Here is an 18,829-nt window from a genome sequence, read left to right as displayed (position 1 = left end):
GATTAAGGGTCTCCGAACGGTGACTGGGAGCGGGTTCCTGGATGGGTGTCGAGGAAAAACGTGCAGGACAGTGAGAGAGTGTGCGAACTGAATAAATCTCTGGTTGATGAACCATTAACTGTTTTTCTTTCTTCCAGCCCAGAACCCAAAGATCTCCAACACCATGCTTAGCCACAGGCACAGTAGTCAGAGAAGTGAGAAGGGGCCCCTGTTTGTTTGTTAGCAGAGTCCAGATAATGTTATTACATCAGTGTATCTAGAGTGTATGAAGAGTATCTAGAGATCAAGCATGCCAATGATACATATTCACAGGCTTTAAAGTCACTACATGACAGTTGATGGGATGTTCCAAGCAGAGCCAAATTTGGCAAGAGGAGTAAGTGTTGAACACATCAAGCATCAAAAATAACTAATAGCTTTTTTAATAACAGTGATATTTACTGCATTTATCAATTAAAAGGGATGGAATAGAACAATGTGGAAAAGGTGTATAATTAATAGGAAGCCAAAAAAAAAATTATTATGCAATTATGCAAGTCTCACAAAAATATGCTTCCATTTTCTCAAATAACATCTTCATAAAAGTTTACTACCTTATTTAAATTAGATGTAGAATAAATAAACTGTAGATACATTTATTTATAAACGTTATTTAAAACGTTCTCCCGGTTCCTTGGTGGTCTAGTGGCTAGGATGCAGCGCTCTTAACGCTGCGGCCCGGGTTCGATCCCCGGGCAGGGAACCGACCCCAGCCACGCTTAGTGCCGGTCCCAAGCCTGGATAAATGGGAAGGGTTGCATTATAAAGGGCATTCAGCGTAAAAACGTGCCAAATCAAACATGCGGACGGTCTGCTGTGGCGACCCCTGATGGGAGAAGCCGAAAGAAAGTAGTATTTAAAATATTCTCCCATTTATAACTTAAAAAAAGGACAACAAAATCTCCAACTGTATTAATTACAAGTATTACCTTGCATTATTTTGCCCCTTTTTCAACAATGTATCTCAAGCAAGTAGTTACATTTTGCTAGACAAATGCTTTTTATTTAGCAACTTTGCTCAATATATCTGAACTGTGTACATTATATTCTAGCTTTAGTATTTAGCACCAGTAGCTCTACAGACAAAAAAAAATTTCTTGTTCAATGCTCAAAAACATATCCTTCCTTCCAGCATCAGAACCCTCCATTAAACCACTGCAGTCCACATACACCAATCCAGCATCCACATATCCAGTTCTGACATTATATATATATATATATATATATATATATATATATATATATATATATATATATATATATATATATATATATATATATATATCCCGTTTCCATTCCTCTTTTCTCATTTCCTCTCAATCTCATTTCATCTCCCTACACTCGCTTTTGCCACCTCCTTCTTTCCACTCTCCCTCGTTTACTTTTTATGAAGCTGTGGTCAGCTTCTCTTTCCCTCAACACCTCCCTTCCCCGTCTATCTCTGCCTGATGCTCACTCTTATTCACGTCTATCTATTTTCTCTCAGTCTATTTCTCACCTGCACCCTTTTTAAACCCCCCTCCCCCCCTCTATCATGTTTCTTTCTTTTTAGTGTCTCTCCCCCTCCCTGCTTCAACCTCTTCCACTCTAAAACCCCTGCGGTGGTGTACTCCCACCCACTCTCTCTGACACTGACACACAGAGACGGCAGTGTGTGTGTGTGTGTGTGTGTGTGTGTGTGTGTGTAGACAGCATCGCTCTCCCATCACCACAGACAGGGTGACTTCAGCGGGAAAGAACTCTCTCTCTCTCTCTCTCTCTCTCTCTCTCTCTCTCTCTCTCTCTCTCACACACACACACACACACACACACACACACACACACACACACACACTCGTTTCCCAGAGCCTCTGCTCTCTCCTCAGCACAGCACACACACAGAAATGGATACATGGACATATTCATGTGAGCACGTGCACACACGCACACGGACAAATGCGAACACACACACACACACACGCACAGACATTGATTTGTGCCTCTTCACTCTTTGAGTATTTATATACTCAACCTATATTCAATTATAATGCAAGCAATACAAAAGAAGTACTCTAATACAACTGCAGTAAAAAAATAAAAATAAAATCTACAATAACTTTGAAGTTAGTCACAAGCAAGGTCTGCTTTATAAAACATATTACAATACTAAGGTCACATATTAAGTGCATTTCATATAGCACTTCATATAAACAAACTATATTCAATGCTAGCTTAAAATGGCCATGCTAGGATTTTGTCCACTAGAGGGGGAAGTAGTGCTATAGCTTGCATTTTACTATTTTACTTAGCCTGTGATTATAAACATGGATAGGCAATTCATTCGCGACATTACTGCAGTAGCTAGACAAAAAGGAATTATAATGTTCAGCTAATATACTTTTTACAGCAGACAATGTCCAAGGCTGCATCTGATGTTTTGTGGGCCCTAAGCCACTTCCTACTTGTACCTTAGAACAAACAATCCTGTCCAGCCTTATGAACAGTCAATATAATTGAATGGTAGCAGTATCAACTTAATTTAAACACACACACGCACGCACACACACGCACGCACGCACGCACGCACGCACGCACGCACGCACGCACGCACACACACACACACACACACACACACACACACACACACACACACACACACACACATCTGAATCCTGTAACATTCTTAGGCCTTTATCCCACATTTCCCTGTCCTGTCCTGGATCTGAATTTGGAATGTGTGACAGTGCAAAATTTTCCCTGAAGAGCGAAATGGCAGGGTGATTCCCACTGTCATCATTGAGGCCCTCAGGGCATCAACAATGCTAATGATGACAGTGGAAATCACTGCAACTGCAAATTTTTAGCAAAGGAACAAATATGTAAAGTGTATGGAAGTACATAACTTAAAAATTACTTGAGTTGACACAATATCAAGATCAGTTATGGTTAATTATCTATGTTAGTATTTACATTCTGAATTAAGAAGTTTGGAGCAGTTACAAAGAAATAACTTGTGTAGTGTAGCTAAAATTCTACTGCAATATGTCTGCCATTATATTGTAAAGTCATTGTTGTATCACAGGAATTAAACTCTTATTAAATGCTTTGATTTTAATTAAAATATTTTTGAGTATGCTGGAGTCAACTTTTCCATGGAAAATCTCCCTAAGGCTTGGTTCACTTTAATCTGGATACATTTAAAAGACATCCTGTTCTTTAGATTTTGGCCTTTTGTCCACACTGAGATGGCATTTTGTCCAGCAAAAACCCCAATCAGTGGATTTTAAATGCCGTTTTCATGCTATAGTGAGAACTTAGACAGTGGAAACATTCAGAAACAGTGAGCCATTTAACTCAAAACAACAACTTTATGGCTATCCAAATTTTTGTCTTCTTCTTCTCAGCCATCTTCAAAAGAAGATGGCTGCTCCCATTAGGGGTCACCACAGCAGATCCTCCGTCTCCATATTACTTTGACCTCTACATCTGCCTCTTTCAAACCACTACCTGCATGTCTTTCCTCACCACATCCATAAAGCTCTTCCTTGACCTTCTTCTTTTCGTCTTTCATGGTGGCACCATCCTAAGCATTCTTCAACCAAAATACCCCATGTCCCTCATCTGCACAAGTCCAAACCCTCTCAATCGGGTGACTCTCACTTTGTCCCCAAAACGTCCTACATTCACGGTCCCTCTAATAAACTCATTACTAATCCTGTCCATCCTCGTCACTCCTAATGAAAATCTCAGCACCTTCTCCATCAACATTCTCAAAGCAAATATTGTGTCTGTAGTGTCTTCCTTGGCATGAAACGGTCAACTCTGCTCCAGACCTCTGCAGAGGGCGTCGCTCCGCCTCAGGTCCGTCCCTGGCCTTCCCCTGATCCTTAACGATGCGGGCCTGTTCAAGTCTTCCCTCCTCCATGCCTCCTCCTTCGGCCCTCGATGGGTGGCGAGACACTCCTCGGAGTGTCCTGGCCTGCCTGGCAAGGCTGGATCCTCCTGCTATACCCCGTCTGCAGCTCTCTCTCAGCCGCTCCCAGTGCTAATCGCCCACACCTGTCCTGACCCCTTTATAAGTTCCCGTTCCGACTTCACTCATTGTCGGATCTACTTGGTCATGTTAGTGATCCCCCGGATTCCAGACCGCCAGCATTCCAGTTACGGTTCGTAACTCTTCTGAACATTGGTATTGTTTCTAAACGTTAAATTAAACAATGATTGAGTAACTCCCATTTCCTTCGCTTGGTCACTGCCATGACAGTATACCCGCCAGCAGCTCTGTGATGTCATTATGGAGGAGTGGAAGAGAATCCCAGCAGCAACCTTTGCAGCTCTGGTGAATTACATGCCCAGGAGGATTATGGCAGTGCTTGATAACAATGATGCTCACACAAAATACTGACACACTGGACACAGTTTTGACATGTTCGCTTAGGGTGTACTAACTTATGTTGACAGCTATTTTTAAAGTAATGGGTGTATGCTCAGTTATTTTTAGAGAACAGTAAACCTTTTTTATCTTATTTATGCTCAAATGCTGGACAGTTGCACAAAGCATTTCACTGCATGTCGTACTCTGTATTATTTATCTGTATGTGACAAATAAAATATGATTTGAATTTGATTTGATTTTAATCTGTACTTCTATACAAGCTGCACATTGGCTCCCCTAAAGTACAAAAAAATTTCATTTCTATAGTATTGTCCCTTAAGAACATATAATGAAATGTTGCCTCTACTTCTACTCCTGCTTACTTTTATCTTCTCTCTGTCGATCCCAACTCCGTTTTGGCAAATTCTCCTCCTTGTGCTTTTCTACACTTCCTCATTCCACCACCATGTCTCTTCGTCTTCTTTTCTCTTTCCTCACACCATTACCTTCCTAGATACACTGCCCCCTGCCAACACCTTACAGTCTCCAATCTCCTTCAAGTTGCATCTACTCCATAGAATATAGTCCATGTGTGTGCACCTGCCTCCACTCTTATGCGTCACCCTATGCCCCTCTTTCCTATTCAAATATGTGGTTACCAGTGCCATTTCCATCTTTTTTTAGCAAAATCTACCACCATCTGCCCTTCCACATTCCTCTCCTTAAGGCCATACCTACCCATCACCTCCTCATCACCTCTGTTCCTTTCAACAACATGCCCATTGAAGTCTGCCCCAATCACCAATCTTTCTTTCCTAGGTTCACTTTCCACCACTTCATCTAACTCACTCCAGAATGTTTCCTTCTCCTCCACCTCACAACCCACTTATTGAGCATAACAACTAGTGACATTGATCATCACCCCTTTAACTTCCAGCTTCACGTTTATCACTCTATCAGAAACTCTCTTTACCTCCACTACATTCTTACTGTACTCTTCCTTCAGGATCACCCCTACACCATTTTTCTTACTATCCACACCATTATAGAACAGTTTACCACCCAATGTTCCTGACCTTAATACCCTTCCCTTGGTCTCTTGAACATGTCTACCTTTCTCCGCTAAATATCAAAACTTCCAAATCTAATTCTTTATCTGTCTATTTAAATAACAAGGTGCTTTTTCATAGCAAAAACTGGAAATGTTTCGCAGGCATCATATCTTTTAATACATGTACAGTGTAAAAATGTAAGTGTTTTAGAAGTTTCAGTGTGGACAAGCACTTTTGGAAAATGTTTGTAAATCCTAGTGTAAGCAAAAAGCATTTAAAAAAGAAAATTCAGCTTTCAGATGTGTCCAGAATAACAAAGACGTAGCCTGAGATGACACAAGTAAGAAAATCATTCTCTTTTGTGCGATTCCAGATTGTAGGATACATTATTACTTTTTCACAGCCGAAAATTATAGTCAACAGTGCAAAATGTGTTGAATGAATGTTCGTTATGAGCATATTTTAAATAAGGTTAATGTGATCAACACTGCATCAGTACATCTTTATGATTATACCAGCAATTACGAGGTACAAGTCTACATGTTCAGGTGAGATTATCCACCAAAGCCACAGTGAGACTGGACATAAATATTTTTTGTGCAAATCTTTAGCTTATTCATGAGATGTCCACAAAGGCAGTAATTAAAACAAAAAAAAGTGCAGCAACTCCAAGCAGAATTAGAGCACATGGATAAATCAGGTAGGTCTGGAAGGTGGGAGGTACAGAAGTAGAAGTGTTTCAATATCTGCCCGAGAGAGATAGAGAGAGAGAAAAAAGATAGAGACAGTTCTAAGGTATTAGGAGTGCAAGAAAGTAAATCCAGAAGGTATTAATGAGGATACTTTGTAACATCCAATTTAGGAATAATGTAAAAAAAAAAAAAAAAAAAAAAGATTGTACTATTTACACACTTCTGCAGTAAAACCAAGGCAGGAAATCTGATTCTGGCAGATCCATGCTTCTGAAAATGCCACTGATGTTCCTTATATGACCATGAACAAATGCTAAGTTTCCTCCCTTGATATTCTTAGCAAGGGCTCTAATATAGCTGCCTTATTAGTATTTTATTTAATAGTTTGTGTCTCTTTCCACTTTCTAAAAGCATGCTCATTTGTGTTGTAGTCAGGTTATTGAACATTTGATTTTTTTGGTTTAAGAAATTCTTAGATTGCTTTTATTACAAACCCAATTCCAAAATATTTGGGACACTGTACAAAAAATTTGAACAAAAACAGAATGCAATGATTGTGTTCACCGACAATGTTTTCTGGAAGTATTCCTGAGCACATGTTGGGACGTTACAATAGCATTCCTGTATGTGATGCAGTGCCATCTAGGGCCCCGAAGATCACGGGCATCCAGTATGGCCTTGACCCTTACTCACAGAGATTTTTTCAGATTCTCTGAATCTTTGGATGATATTATGCACTGTAGATGATGATAACTTCAATCTCTTTGCAATTTTTCTCTGAGAAACTCCTTTCTGATATTGCTCCACTATTTTTCGCCGCAGCATTGGGGAAATTGGTGAGTCTCTGCCCATCTTGACTTCTGAAAGACACTGCCACTCTAAAAGGCTCTTTGTATATACAATCATGTTGCCAATTGACCTAATAAATTGCAAATTGGTCCTCCAGCTGTTTTGGCCTCTTAACTTTTTAACTTTTCCAGCCTATTATTGCTACCTGTACTTTTTTGGAATGTGTAGCTCTCATGAAATTCGAAATGAGCCAATATTTGGCATTACATTTTAAAATGTCTCACTTTCAACATTTGATATGTTATCTATGTTCTATTGTGAATAAAATGTAAGTTTATGAGATTTTTAAATTATTGCATTCCTTTTTTATTCACAATTTGTACAGTGTTCCAACTTTTTTGGAATCGGGTTTGTGCATTTTGGGTTATTATTCATTGTACTGTCAAAGGATTTCTATCGGCAAACCTTATAGACTTCAGAATTCATTCTGCTATCAGCAGCCACATCATTATAATAAATGTATAACTTATTATTAGAAGCAACATTCATCCCAGTTCTATTGACAGCCATTTACATGCCATAACACATAGTCTTCACTATATTAGACATTTGTGCTAGACTTTGGATCATTGGCTCTTCCTTTCTTATTCCTAATTTTTATTATCTTCCCATCATTCTGGAACAACTTACACATGCATTAGACCTGGGCAGGCTTTTTTAAAATAAAGTTTGGCCTTACTGTTCTGGAGTCTTATCAGGGGTTTTCATTCTTAAATACATAAATGAAAGCATCTTGTGATGATTCTTGACTTGTTTGATGTTGTAAAGAAAAAAATGCCTTTTTAGTTGTCTTCTGTGGTGTTCCAGGGCTTTTGGTAAAGTTGAGCTCACCAGCACATTTCTTAATTTTAGGAATGTAGCAAATTGTTGATTTGGACATTCCTAAAGTTACTGCTTTGCCTCTGAAAGTTCTTTTACTGTTTTGTTTTGGCCTTCTTCACTGCACTGGCACTTTCTTGGACCATATAGTGAGAGTTCTAGAGTTCACAGCTCATGTTCAAATCACACGTGATGGTTTCCTGGACTGTTCTGTATGTACAGAACATATATACAAAGTGAGTACACCCATTTCAGCACCATTTTAAGATATCTTCTAAAGGGACATTCATCATGTTCATGTTTTAGTCTGCTTGACAGGACCATACAAATTTGTGTTTCTTGTATTAGAGCAGTTCAAATGTGGTGCTTTGAGTACAATTTACTCATACTGACCACTGGATGTGGTAAACACGGCAGCTCATAGCAAAGAACTTTTTGAAGGTTTTAAGAATTAGAATTGGTAATACCCTGAAACTGAATTACAATATCGTATCCAGGGTCATACAAAGGTTTTCCAAGACGAGTTCCACTTGAAACAGGCCTCACAAGGGTCAATCAAAAAATTTGAGTCCTCATGCTGTGCATCAGGTGCAAAAGTTTATTTAAAAAAAACCAGACGCATGAGTGCTGCCAGCATTGCTTTAGAGGTTGCAGAAGCAGATGGCCTGCTCGTCAGTGCTCCGACCATACACCACACACTGCAAAAAGTTGGTTTGGATGTTTGTGGTCCCATCAGAAAGCCCTATTCTGTAGCTGGCTCACAAGAAAGCCTGCAAATAGTTTGCTAAATACAAACTATCCAAGAGCTGGAACCATGTCCTGTGATCTGATGAGATTAAGATAAACTTTTTTGGCTCAGATGGTGTCCAGCATGTGTGGCGACACCCTGGTGAGTAGTACTAAGAAAATTGTGTCTTGCCTACATTCGATAATGGTGGTGGTAGCATCATGGTCTGGGGCTGCATGACTACTGCTGGTACTGGGGAGCTGCAGTTTATTTAGGGAAACATGAATTCCAAGATGTATGGTGATATTCTGAAGTAGCCCTCCCTTCAGAAACTGGGCCAAACGGCAGTTTTCCAACATGAAAACGATTTCAAACACACTGGCAAGATGACAACTGCCTTGCTAAAGGTGATGGAGAGGCCATGTATGTCTCCAGACCTAAACCCTATTGAGCACCTGGGGGGCATCCTTAAGCCGAAGGTGGAGAGGCACAATGTGTATGACATCCAGCAGCTCTGTGTCATTATGGAGGAGTGGAAGAGGATCCCAGCAGCAACCTGTGCAGCTCTGGTGAATTACATGCCCAGGAGAATTACAGCGGTGCTGGATAACAATGGTGCTAAAGCAAAATAATGACACTTTGGACAGTTTTGACATGTTCACTTAGGGTGTACTCAGTTTTGTTGCCAGCTATTTTGACAATAATAGCTGTTTGCTAAGTTCTTTTTTAGAGGACTGTAAATATGTACTGCTATACAATCTGCACATTGGCTAGTCAATGAGCTTTTATTTTTATTTCAAATATATATAGCTGACGCAGTACATAGTGAAATTAGACATTGTTTCTCCAGAACCCTGGTGCTACATCACACAACATAGAGCTACATCACACAGCATAGAGCTACATACAGAACACAAAGCTAAGGACTAAAGTAAGTGTCCTCGCCACATAAAGTGCAATGTGTGTAACCGAGTGCAAACAGTGCAGACAACAAAAGACAGTGTGGGACAAATATACAAAACACAAAATAGTGCAGATCAGTAAACCTACTGTAACATGTTATACAGTACAGTGTGCAAAAGAGAGCTATAAACAAGAGTGTATTTGTAAACATGCACACAATGTTATGCAAAAACAGCATAATAAAAACTCACAACACGGTGTAGTCACTTTTGAGAGATGCTAAATATTTTGGAGTGGAATCTGGGTTAAGGCTGCCTGTAATTTCTTACACACAAGTTGATGTGAATTTCATGTAGAAAAGATTAGATATTCACAGGCATACAAAAACCTTTTGTCAGTTGTGCAAACATAGTACTTATAAACATAGTGATATACATGCTTCAGATATGTACACTTTTTAACCAGGGTGCAAATCATGGCACCTTGCACTCATAATGACTATGCCTACTGATACTCAGGTTGGCCACTTATACTCTCTGTTAAAGAAAATTTATTGCTAGCAGCACATGACAGCAACCAACATACACAAAGTAAATCAACACTGCTATACAAGCTGTACATTGACTGAATTAGGTCCAAGTTTCATTTCTGTAGTATTGTCCCTTGATAAGATATACTAAAATGGTTGCTGAAATGTGTTGGGTGTACTTTTGAAAATTAGCTCAGGTCCCTCCCATTTCACGTCATCATTGCTGTGATGTTCCTTGACAGGAGTCTACCTGTGGAAATATTTATTGATTGGACATGTACTGGAAAGGCACACACTATAGAAGTCATCATGCTGCCTGCAGAGAGAGAGGGGATAGCTACAAAAAAATGGGCTGCACTGAAGAGTCCCTAAAAGCACACTGGCCTCCATAATTCTTAAAGGGAGAAAGTGTGGCACAACCAAAACTCTTCCAAGAGCTGGTTGCATGGCTATACTGAGCAATCAGGGAGAAGGGCTTTAGTAAGAGGGGTGACCAAGTATAGAGCCCAAGAGAGACCTAGAGAGGTGATAGTATAGAGATGATTCATGTATAGAGATAGAAGAAAGTGCCAGAAGCACAACCATCACTGTAGCCCTTCACTGATTTGGGCTTTATGGCAGAGTGGCTAGACAGAAGCCTCTCTTTGGTGCAAAACCCATGGAAGATACTGAAAGACTCTCAGACTGTGTGAAACAAAAATCTCTGGTCTGATGAGACCAAGATTGAACTGTTTGGCCTTAATTATAAATGCTATGTGCTATGTATAAATGCTATAAATGCACCGCTCATCACTTTTTTCATCACCCAAAACCAACTCAACAGTGAAGCAGGATGGAGGCAGCATCTGTGTGAGTGGGTGTTTTTTAGGGACTGAGCAACTGGTCATAGTTGAGGAAAAGCTCAATGGAGCAAAGTACAGAGATAACCTCAATAAAAACCTGCTATACAGCGCTTAGGACCTCAGACTGGGCCGAAGTTTCTCCTTCCTGACAATGACCTTAAGCACACAGCCAAGACAACTAAGGAGGGCTTAGGAACAACTCTGTGAATGTCCTAGAGGGGGCCATTTTTCACAGACATTTCTAGAATTTAAATGATTGTAGTACCAGGCTGCAATATAATAAAATAAAAAAGTGAAGGGATATGAATACTTTCTGAATGCACTGTATGTATAAATACATATAAGGTGGACTACTATATTACTGTGTTACTGCAAAACAAAAATTTGTCATATAATAGTCTTTTCTTTTCACCTTACATGTATAAAGCGCTATTAGAATATTCAAAAAAGGCCTGCCACAAAAGTAAGCTGATTGTTACACAAAAAAACCTATGACCTATTCGAAAGAATAAAATGTTTTATTGCTTCTTGCTTGTTTCCATCTCGTCTCAGATTTTCCTGTGTGCAGTCACAGTATCCTTAAATTGACCTGCACTCTTAATCATGGTTTTCTGGTCCAGCAGCTTTTAGCCCAGAGGTCAATAGATTTACCAGTCTTTAGCAAGATCAATGATCAGTCCAGTGGTATTACAAGAATTAAAATGGTCTTCACTTGATGCTTTATGCAATGTTAAATATTTTGGTTTTTTGTTTAAATTTACATACAGTCAAAATCTTGGTATAAACTGAATATCGGTACTTTTCAGTAAAAACATGCATGTTCCTTTGATTTATATGGAAAAAAACTAGGTAAAATGGAAAACCACAAACGAATCGGCCAGTGAATGTCTGGATTTCTCTAAACAAATTAGTCCAAACTGAACATTTTTGGCTCTAACAGAAAAATTTATGTAAAACAGAGATTAGGAGACATGTTATCAGACTACCTAATATGCACACAAAGAGGTGGAAGCTTCATAGTTTGTGGTCGTGTTGGAGATGAAAAAGTTGGAGACTTGCTCCTGGTAAAAGGAATACTAAACCAACATTGCTACCATTCCATGCTTGATCACTATACAGTTCCATCTGGACCTGTGGCCGACTGGAACCAGCTTCACCATACAAAAATATAATGACCCAAAGGACACATCCAAGCTCTGTAAGCATTATTTAGAGACCTGACTGGCTGGCTGGAGTGTTTCATGTATCATGAAATGGCCCGCTCAGTCACTCAACCTAAATCCTATTGAATTATTCTTGCATGAACTGGATCTCAAGGTCAGAAAGAAATGTTCAACTTGCAAAGAACACCATTGGCAAGATTTCCCAGGGGTATAGCAAATTATTTCAGCTGAAAGTTTGGAGAAAATAACTGTTTGCATTCCAAGAATGTGCAAAGCTTTTATCCACACTAAGGAAGGATTTTTAAATGAAAATAAAAATATGTTCATTTACATACTGTATGTGCTTGCTCAAAGCAAATATGTTAAATTACCAAGTTTGTTGCATATAAACAACAGGAACATGCATGTGTCTCTCAAAAGACACAGGCTTATTATATTCCAAAGTCTTTTAAACTTTTGACAGGCCCTGTGAACTCATGAAAACTAATGGTATGATGTGGATCACTTTCTACAAATCACATGTTTATGTTTTGCCAGATTCTGCACATCAGATCAACCTAGATTTAAAGATTTTCTCCCAGCATTATGGATTACTGAATTCTTTTTATAATTTTAGACACTCCTCAAATGTTTGTGTCTATATCCTCATATTAGGTACTTTTGTACGTACTTATCATGTTGCTATGAATGCTTTAATTCAGATGACACATTTCTAAAGTGTTTAGAAAGTGTCAGGTGCTCCTACATTATGCAACCATCTGAAATTGTATACTCATAAAATGCTCCACCTTTACTAAACTGGCCTTAAATATTAATAGCAAAATGAACAGAACTGTTATTTTTAATTGAAATATGTAATTGTAACTTAATTTAGCATCTTTTGACTTTAGCTAATCAAACACAAAAATGTTATGTCTGATTTATGCAGAACTTGGAAGACAGAAATAAAAATAATAAAAGTTGAAATAATCATATCAGTATTTTTGGGTGATTGTAGCATATGATTAACTAAGTTAACGTCATTATCAGCTGTTTGTGTAAACCATTTTAGATTAGAAATTTCACACTTATTTTATTGTGCAGAATTTAGCAGAGGAAAGTTTACAAGCATTGTTAAATTGTTGACTCTTATCTGGCTTCGGTGAGACATACAAATGTGTATCACCAGGATATCAATGGAAGCTAGTACCATGTTTACAAATAATTCCCTGACCGGGAATCGAACCCAGGCTGCGGCGGTGAGAATGCCGAATCCCAACCACTTGACCACCAGGGAACGCAGGATTTTGGTACATAATGAGTGCTAATGGAAGAATTTATTATTTTTAGACCAGGTTTAAATGCTTTTGGAATTATCTGTTTTAAGAAACATGTAGATCTAGAACACAAGTTGGTGATTTTGATATGGAAATAAATTAAATGAATTAACTCTCTTGAATGTGATTAAAACTTTGTAATTATAATGAATTACAATTACAATTGTAATTACAATTATAATATTGCTATCTACAGGGTTATTTATAAAATATTTTGGATTTAAATGAATAGTCTGGATTTTATGTCTGATATTTTAAATATTATCACTAAAAATGTTCATTGCATATTGATGGTGTGCATGTTAGTGCAGTGAGTTAATTCCTAGTTAATTTTGCCACAGTACTAAACAATATGTTTTACATTCTTGATTAGTTTTTGTGTGACACAGATTATTATAATAAATAACTGTGACACCACCTCCTCTGCCATTTAGAAAAGGCTGGTGTTTATAACTATACCCGGGAGGACTAGCTTCATTTAATGCTAGATATTCGTGTGGTTAAATCCATGCCAAACACAGTTCATTAAACTCCTGATAGGTAATAAATTCATTTATAATCAGCACTTTTGACATAAGAGATCTAATTTTCAACAGTCCTATCTTCAGATCAGAGGGGCTGGCTGTGCATTCAATCTTATCTTATTTAATGTTAATTAAAACAAACTTTCTGGGAATATCATTTTGGTTTCACTCAGGAACCAGACACGGTCTCAATATCTTTAACCCTGAGTGATGAATCCATGCAGCTAGCAGATAGTAGGTTTGGCCTGTTTGTCTATTCCCTGGCCTTGGCTCTGGATAGTCACTGAAAAACTGGTCCTGTTATGAGACTGTGACCTATGCTGCAAGAAATGGGAGCAGCACCTTCCTGAGTGGGATCGATAGCGTTTCAGCTAACGGGCCAGCCCTCAAAATTATTCCAATTATTTATGAAGCCCACATTGTTTTTTCTACATCACGTAGACATCCAGCAGTTTAGCGACCATGACCTGCTGTAAGTTACATCGACATGCTGCATTGAATGGGACCAGATCATACTATGGCTTCGGACATTGCCTTTGCTAATTTACACACCTCTATAATGTTACTCTTAGTAACCTTTGCTTTTCCATTACCATTAGCCACTAGTTCTCATAGAGAACCTATGCTAGAAACCTAGAAACCTAAGAAGACTTGCTATGTCTGGTGTCCTGGCTCTTGGTATACACATAACATGTGCTGCTGGTGCACTCCTCTAATGCAATGCTCTAAGCTTCTCCATCAAAGAGCTAACTAACTTACACTTCTCATAAACAAGTCTTACAAGTGACAGATTTAGACTAACTAAACATTTCATACTCCACACACTGACCAAGCTAAATGCTCACCTTATTAGCAAAATTACATAACATTCTGTGGGGAGTGTGAGTTCTTAGTTCTGCCAGGAATAGCCACTGCTCACTGCTCTTTGAAAAAGAAAAAGAAATGCAACCAACAGAAGGTGGAGAATACCGGAACTCAAATCGATAATTCAAGTTTATTCGGGGGAAAAATAAATAGAAAACTTTAAAGTTTAAATGGCAGCACAAACAAGAAACCCTATAAACTAATAAAAAACAACTTAAAACCAGCGTGCATTTCTTACATTATAAGGTTTATAATAGTGGCTAAGAACATTCATAGTTTTCCAAAGTGGTGCAACAACAAAATTGTTCATTATAACACCATGAGTTCAAATCCTGACAATACCACAGTCATCTGTCATTAATAACTGGAGGAATAAATTTGCCTCTGGGAGGAAGGATGGGTTTACTTTCTCTCTCCTGTCAACCACAAAGACATTAGTCAATTGTGGGCATCAGTGACATCATGTATGCTGAAGAGGGCAGTTAGTTCTGTCATATGAATATGCCATCTAGCACGAACAGAAGATTGAAATGATGTCTTTGGCTGAATTCACACATCTCAGAGGAAGCACTTCATAGTTGTCATCCTCACCTATATATGATTATATATATTGATCATAGTGGCAATGTTTCAACGGTGGATGAGATTCTACCATAGACTGTTTGTCCAGAGGGGCCCAGAGAGACTGTTACAATCAGCCTATTGTAGAAGTTCCTGTAGAAGTGGCTCTATCAAATAATCAGAGTTTTCTAAGAGCCAGGTGGAACAATGTAGGTTATACATATATAATTATACACATATATAATTATTATACACATATATAATTTATAAAACAGTGGACAGGCTATTCACTCTTGTTTTGTGACAGACCATGAGAGTATGTTCATTCAGTCTGCAAGTGTTATGTGTTTGAAGTGGTGCTGTGTGTCTTACATGATATGTATTGCCTCCAATACCGTTTATGGAATTCATCCACACATTAATAAGCAGCCAAGGTCACAAACGTGTCCAGTTAGGGAACTAGATGTAACAATTATGGTATATGACGTTGTTCTCTTTTAACCAGCTGAAGATGAAGATTTGGTATACATACTATTTTATACAGTGTTGTGCTAGTTACTAGTTACTTAATTCAAAAAGTAACTCAATTACTTTGTTGATTATTTACACCAAAAAGTAATGTGTTACTGTTAAAAGTAACTTTTTAGTTACTTTTTTAAAGAACGTTCTTTAATGTAACCATTAATGCCCTTTTATGCATTATTGTCTATACAAACACAAAACTGACTTAAAGACAAAGTAATTTTTAAACACTATTTTATTTAAGTCAGACCAGCACAAACTGAATATATCACAAGGATTTCTGAAATAAATAACAAAACAAGCTGAATAATATATTCACAATCAAAAACTAAAGTGGCTTCTGCATCATAAAAGCTGTTGTGTTGAGCCCTTAAAAATTTTCCTTTCACAGCTTAAGTATGAAAACTATCAACAATGTAGAACATAACACCTGGTTAGCTTCTAGCTTCGTCGAGGCATGGAGTTTCTGGAGGTGCTTCGACAGATTGGAAATGCTGCTATTGCAGTAGATACGACCTTCGAACCAGAAAGACACAGCTTACATTTGACTAAAAAGTTTTTGTCTTTATGCTCAACTAAAGTGAAATAAGGAGCATATTTCCACTTTAAGAAACTCGTCTTGCTCTCGCCTCGACTCGCCATTACTGCCGCACAGACCTGAATAAACGGAGACACGCCCACAGTGCGTCTTCTTCGTGTTTACAGTGGTTCTCATCCACCAATCCTACAATGTGTCGCTGCTGTAAACAGGTTAGACTGTAGGCTACACTTCAGCCAAAATTGTTTCATTTAAAACGTACCGGACACCGCACCATATGGTGACGGCAACAGAGTTACTTTATTTAAAAAGTAACGTGTTACAGTATTAGTTACTTTCAATAGTAACTGTGTTACTTTCAATAGTAACACAGTTACTAGTAACGCGTTATTGCCCAACACTGATTTTGTATACTGCTATTTAAATTGCAATATGCTACATTTGAGGAGATGCATGTTCTCCAATGCTTGTTATACCTGGTGAGGCTTCAAATGACCTTTATTCTGTCTTAAACACATTTAAGTAGTGGCTTCTCAGCTGACCTTCTGTTCAAGCTAATATAGCACCTGGTACCTGCTTTTGTGTGTTTATGTGTATATGCTGGGTTCATAGTAACCTTGTTCCTTATGTTTTACAAACATGATGGTAGTAGCCTGACCTTAACCCAAGGGCTGAACTGGATTTGTCTCAGTTGACTGCTTGCTCTCATTAGACAGATGTGAAGCATCGGTGACAATCGGGGCACCTACAACAGCTCACTGACCCTCAGTGTGCTTGTATCTGTATCAGTTTATATAAATTCTCATGATACCTTCTGTACTTAAAAATTTACACACATGGATTACAACCATCAATTTTACAGTATCATTGTACTCTTCAGTACTCTTCCTTTCACTGTGTTTTAGTTTGATATCCTATTTGCATCATTAATTTATATAAGGAAAGCAATAATAGTGTAATTACAAATATACCAGCCACATTTACATGTATGTATAGAGAATGAAATAGTGGTGTAAGAAAAGGGGGCTGATAAGCACACAGAGAAAAGCCAGACTGGATTTGACAAATAAAAAACAACACAGGCTGGTTGTGAAAAATGTATGCTTGTTTTCAGTGTTTTCACCTCTCAATCTTCTTGTCTCATGCTTCAGTCACAGTCTTTATTACCATCTCTGACTGCTTGCTAGCAAAATTCTTTTCTGGATGCAATCTTCTTTGGTTCTTTGGAGCAATCCCCCCCCCCCCCCCCACACACACACAACCTCGTCTGGTGAAATTTGGTTATAGTCCAACATTTGGAATCAGAAAAAGAAAAAGAAATGCAACCAACAGAAGGTGGAGAATACCGGAACTCAAATCGATAATTCAAGTTTATTCGGGGGAAAAATAAATAGAAAACTTTAAAGTTTAAATGGCAGCACAAACAAGAAACCCTATAAACTAATAAAAAACAACTTAAAACCAGCGTGCATTTCTTACATTATAAGGTTTATAATAGTGGCTAAGAACATTCATAGTTTTCCAAAGTGGTGCAACAACAAAATTGTTCATTATAACACCATGAGTTCAAATCCTGACAATACCACAGTCATCTGTCATTAATAACTGGAGGAATAAATTTGCCTCTGGGAGGAAGGATGGGTTTACTTTCTCTCTCCTGTCAACCACAAAGACATTAGTCAATTGTGGGCATCAGTGACATCATGTATGCTGAAGAGGGCAGTTAGTTCTGTCATATGAATATGCCATCTAGCACGAACAGAAGATTGAAATGATGTCTTTGGCTGAATTCACACATCTCAGAGGAAGCACTTCATAGTTGTCATCCTCACCTATATATGATTATATATATTGATCATAGTGGCAATGTTTCAACGGTGGATGAGATTCTACCATAGACTGTTTGTCCAGAGGGGCCCAGAGAGACTGTTACAATCAGCCTATTGTAGAAGTTCCTGTAGAAGTGGCTCTATCAAATAATCAGAGTTTTCTAAGAGCCAGGTGGAACAATGTAGGTTATACATATATAATTATACACATATATAATTATTATACACATATATAATTTATAAAACAGTGGACAGGCTATTCACTCTTGTTTTGTGACAGACCATGAGAGTATGTTCATTCAGTCTGCAAGTGTTATGTGTTTGAAGTGGTGCTGTGTGTCTTACATGATATGTATTGCCTCCAATACCGTTTATGGAATTCATCCACACATTAATAAGCAGCCAAGGTCACAAACGTGTCCAGTTAGGGAACTAGATGTAACAATTATGGTATATGACGTTGTTCTCTTTTAACCAGCTGAAGATGAAGATTTGGTATACATACTATTTTATACAGTGTTGTGCTAGTTACTAGTTACTTAATTCAAAAAGTAACTCAATTACTTTGTTGATTATTTACACCAAAAAGTAATGTGTTACTGTTAAAAGTAACTTTTTAGTTACTTTTTTAAAGAACGTTCTTTAATGTAACCATTAATGCCCTTTTATGCATTATTGTCTATACAAACACAAAACTGACTTAAAG

General features: G+C 38.1%; 1 protein-coding gene across 1 annotated transcript in view; it reads right to left on the bottom strand.

The window, feature by feature from the left end:
• LOC310720668 (uncharacterized protein) overlaps positions 1–18,829 on the bottom strand; it is a gene marked incomplete at its 5' end in the record, with an annotated part of 579,035 nt that overhangs the window by 184,114 nt on the left and 376,092 nt on the right. The gene's annotated exons all lie outside the window — the stretch shown is intronic.

Source organism: Silurus aristotelis (genome assembly GCF_946808225.1).
Source record: "Silurus aristotelis genome assembly, chromosome: 26".
In the NCBI taxonomy this organism is placed as follows: Eukaryota; Metazoa; Chordata; class Actinopteri; order Siluriformes; family Siluridae; genus Silurus; species Silurus aristotelis.
Note: the sequence above shows the minus strand (reverse complement) of the source record. Positions and strands in the feature narration are given on the sequence as shown.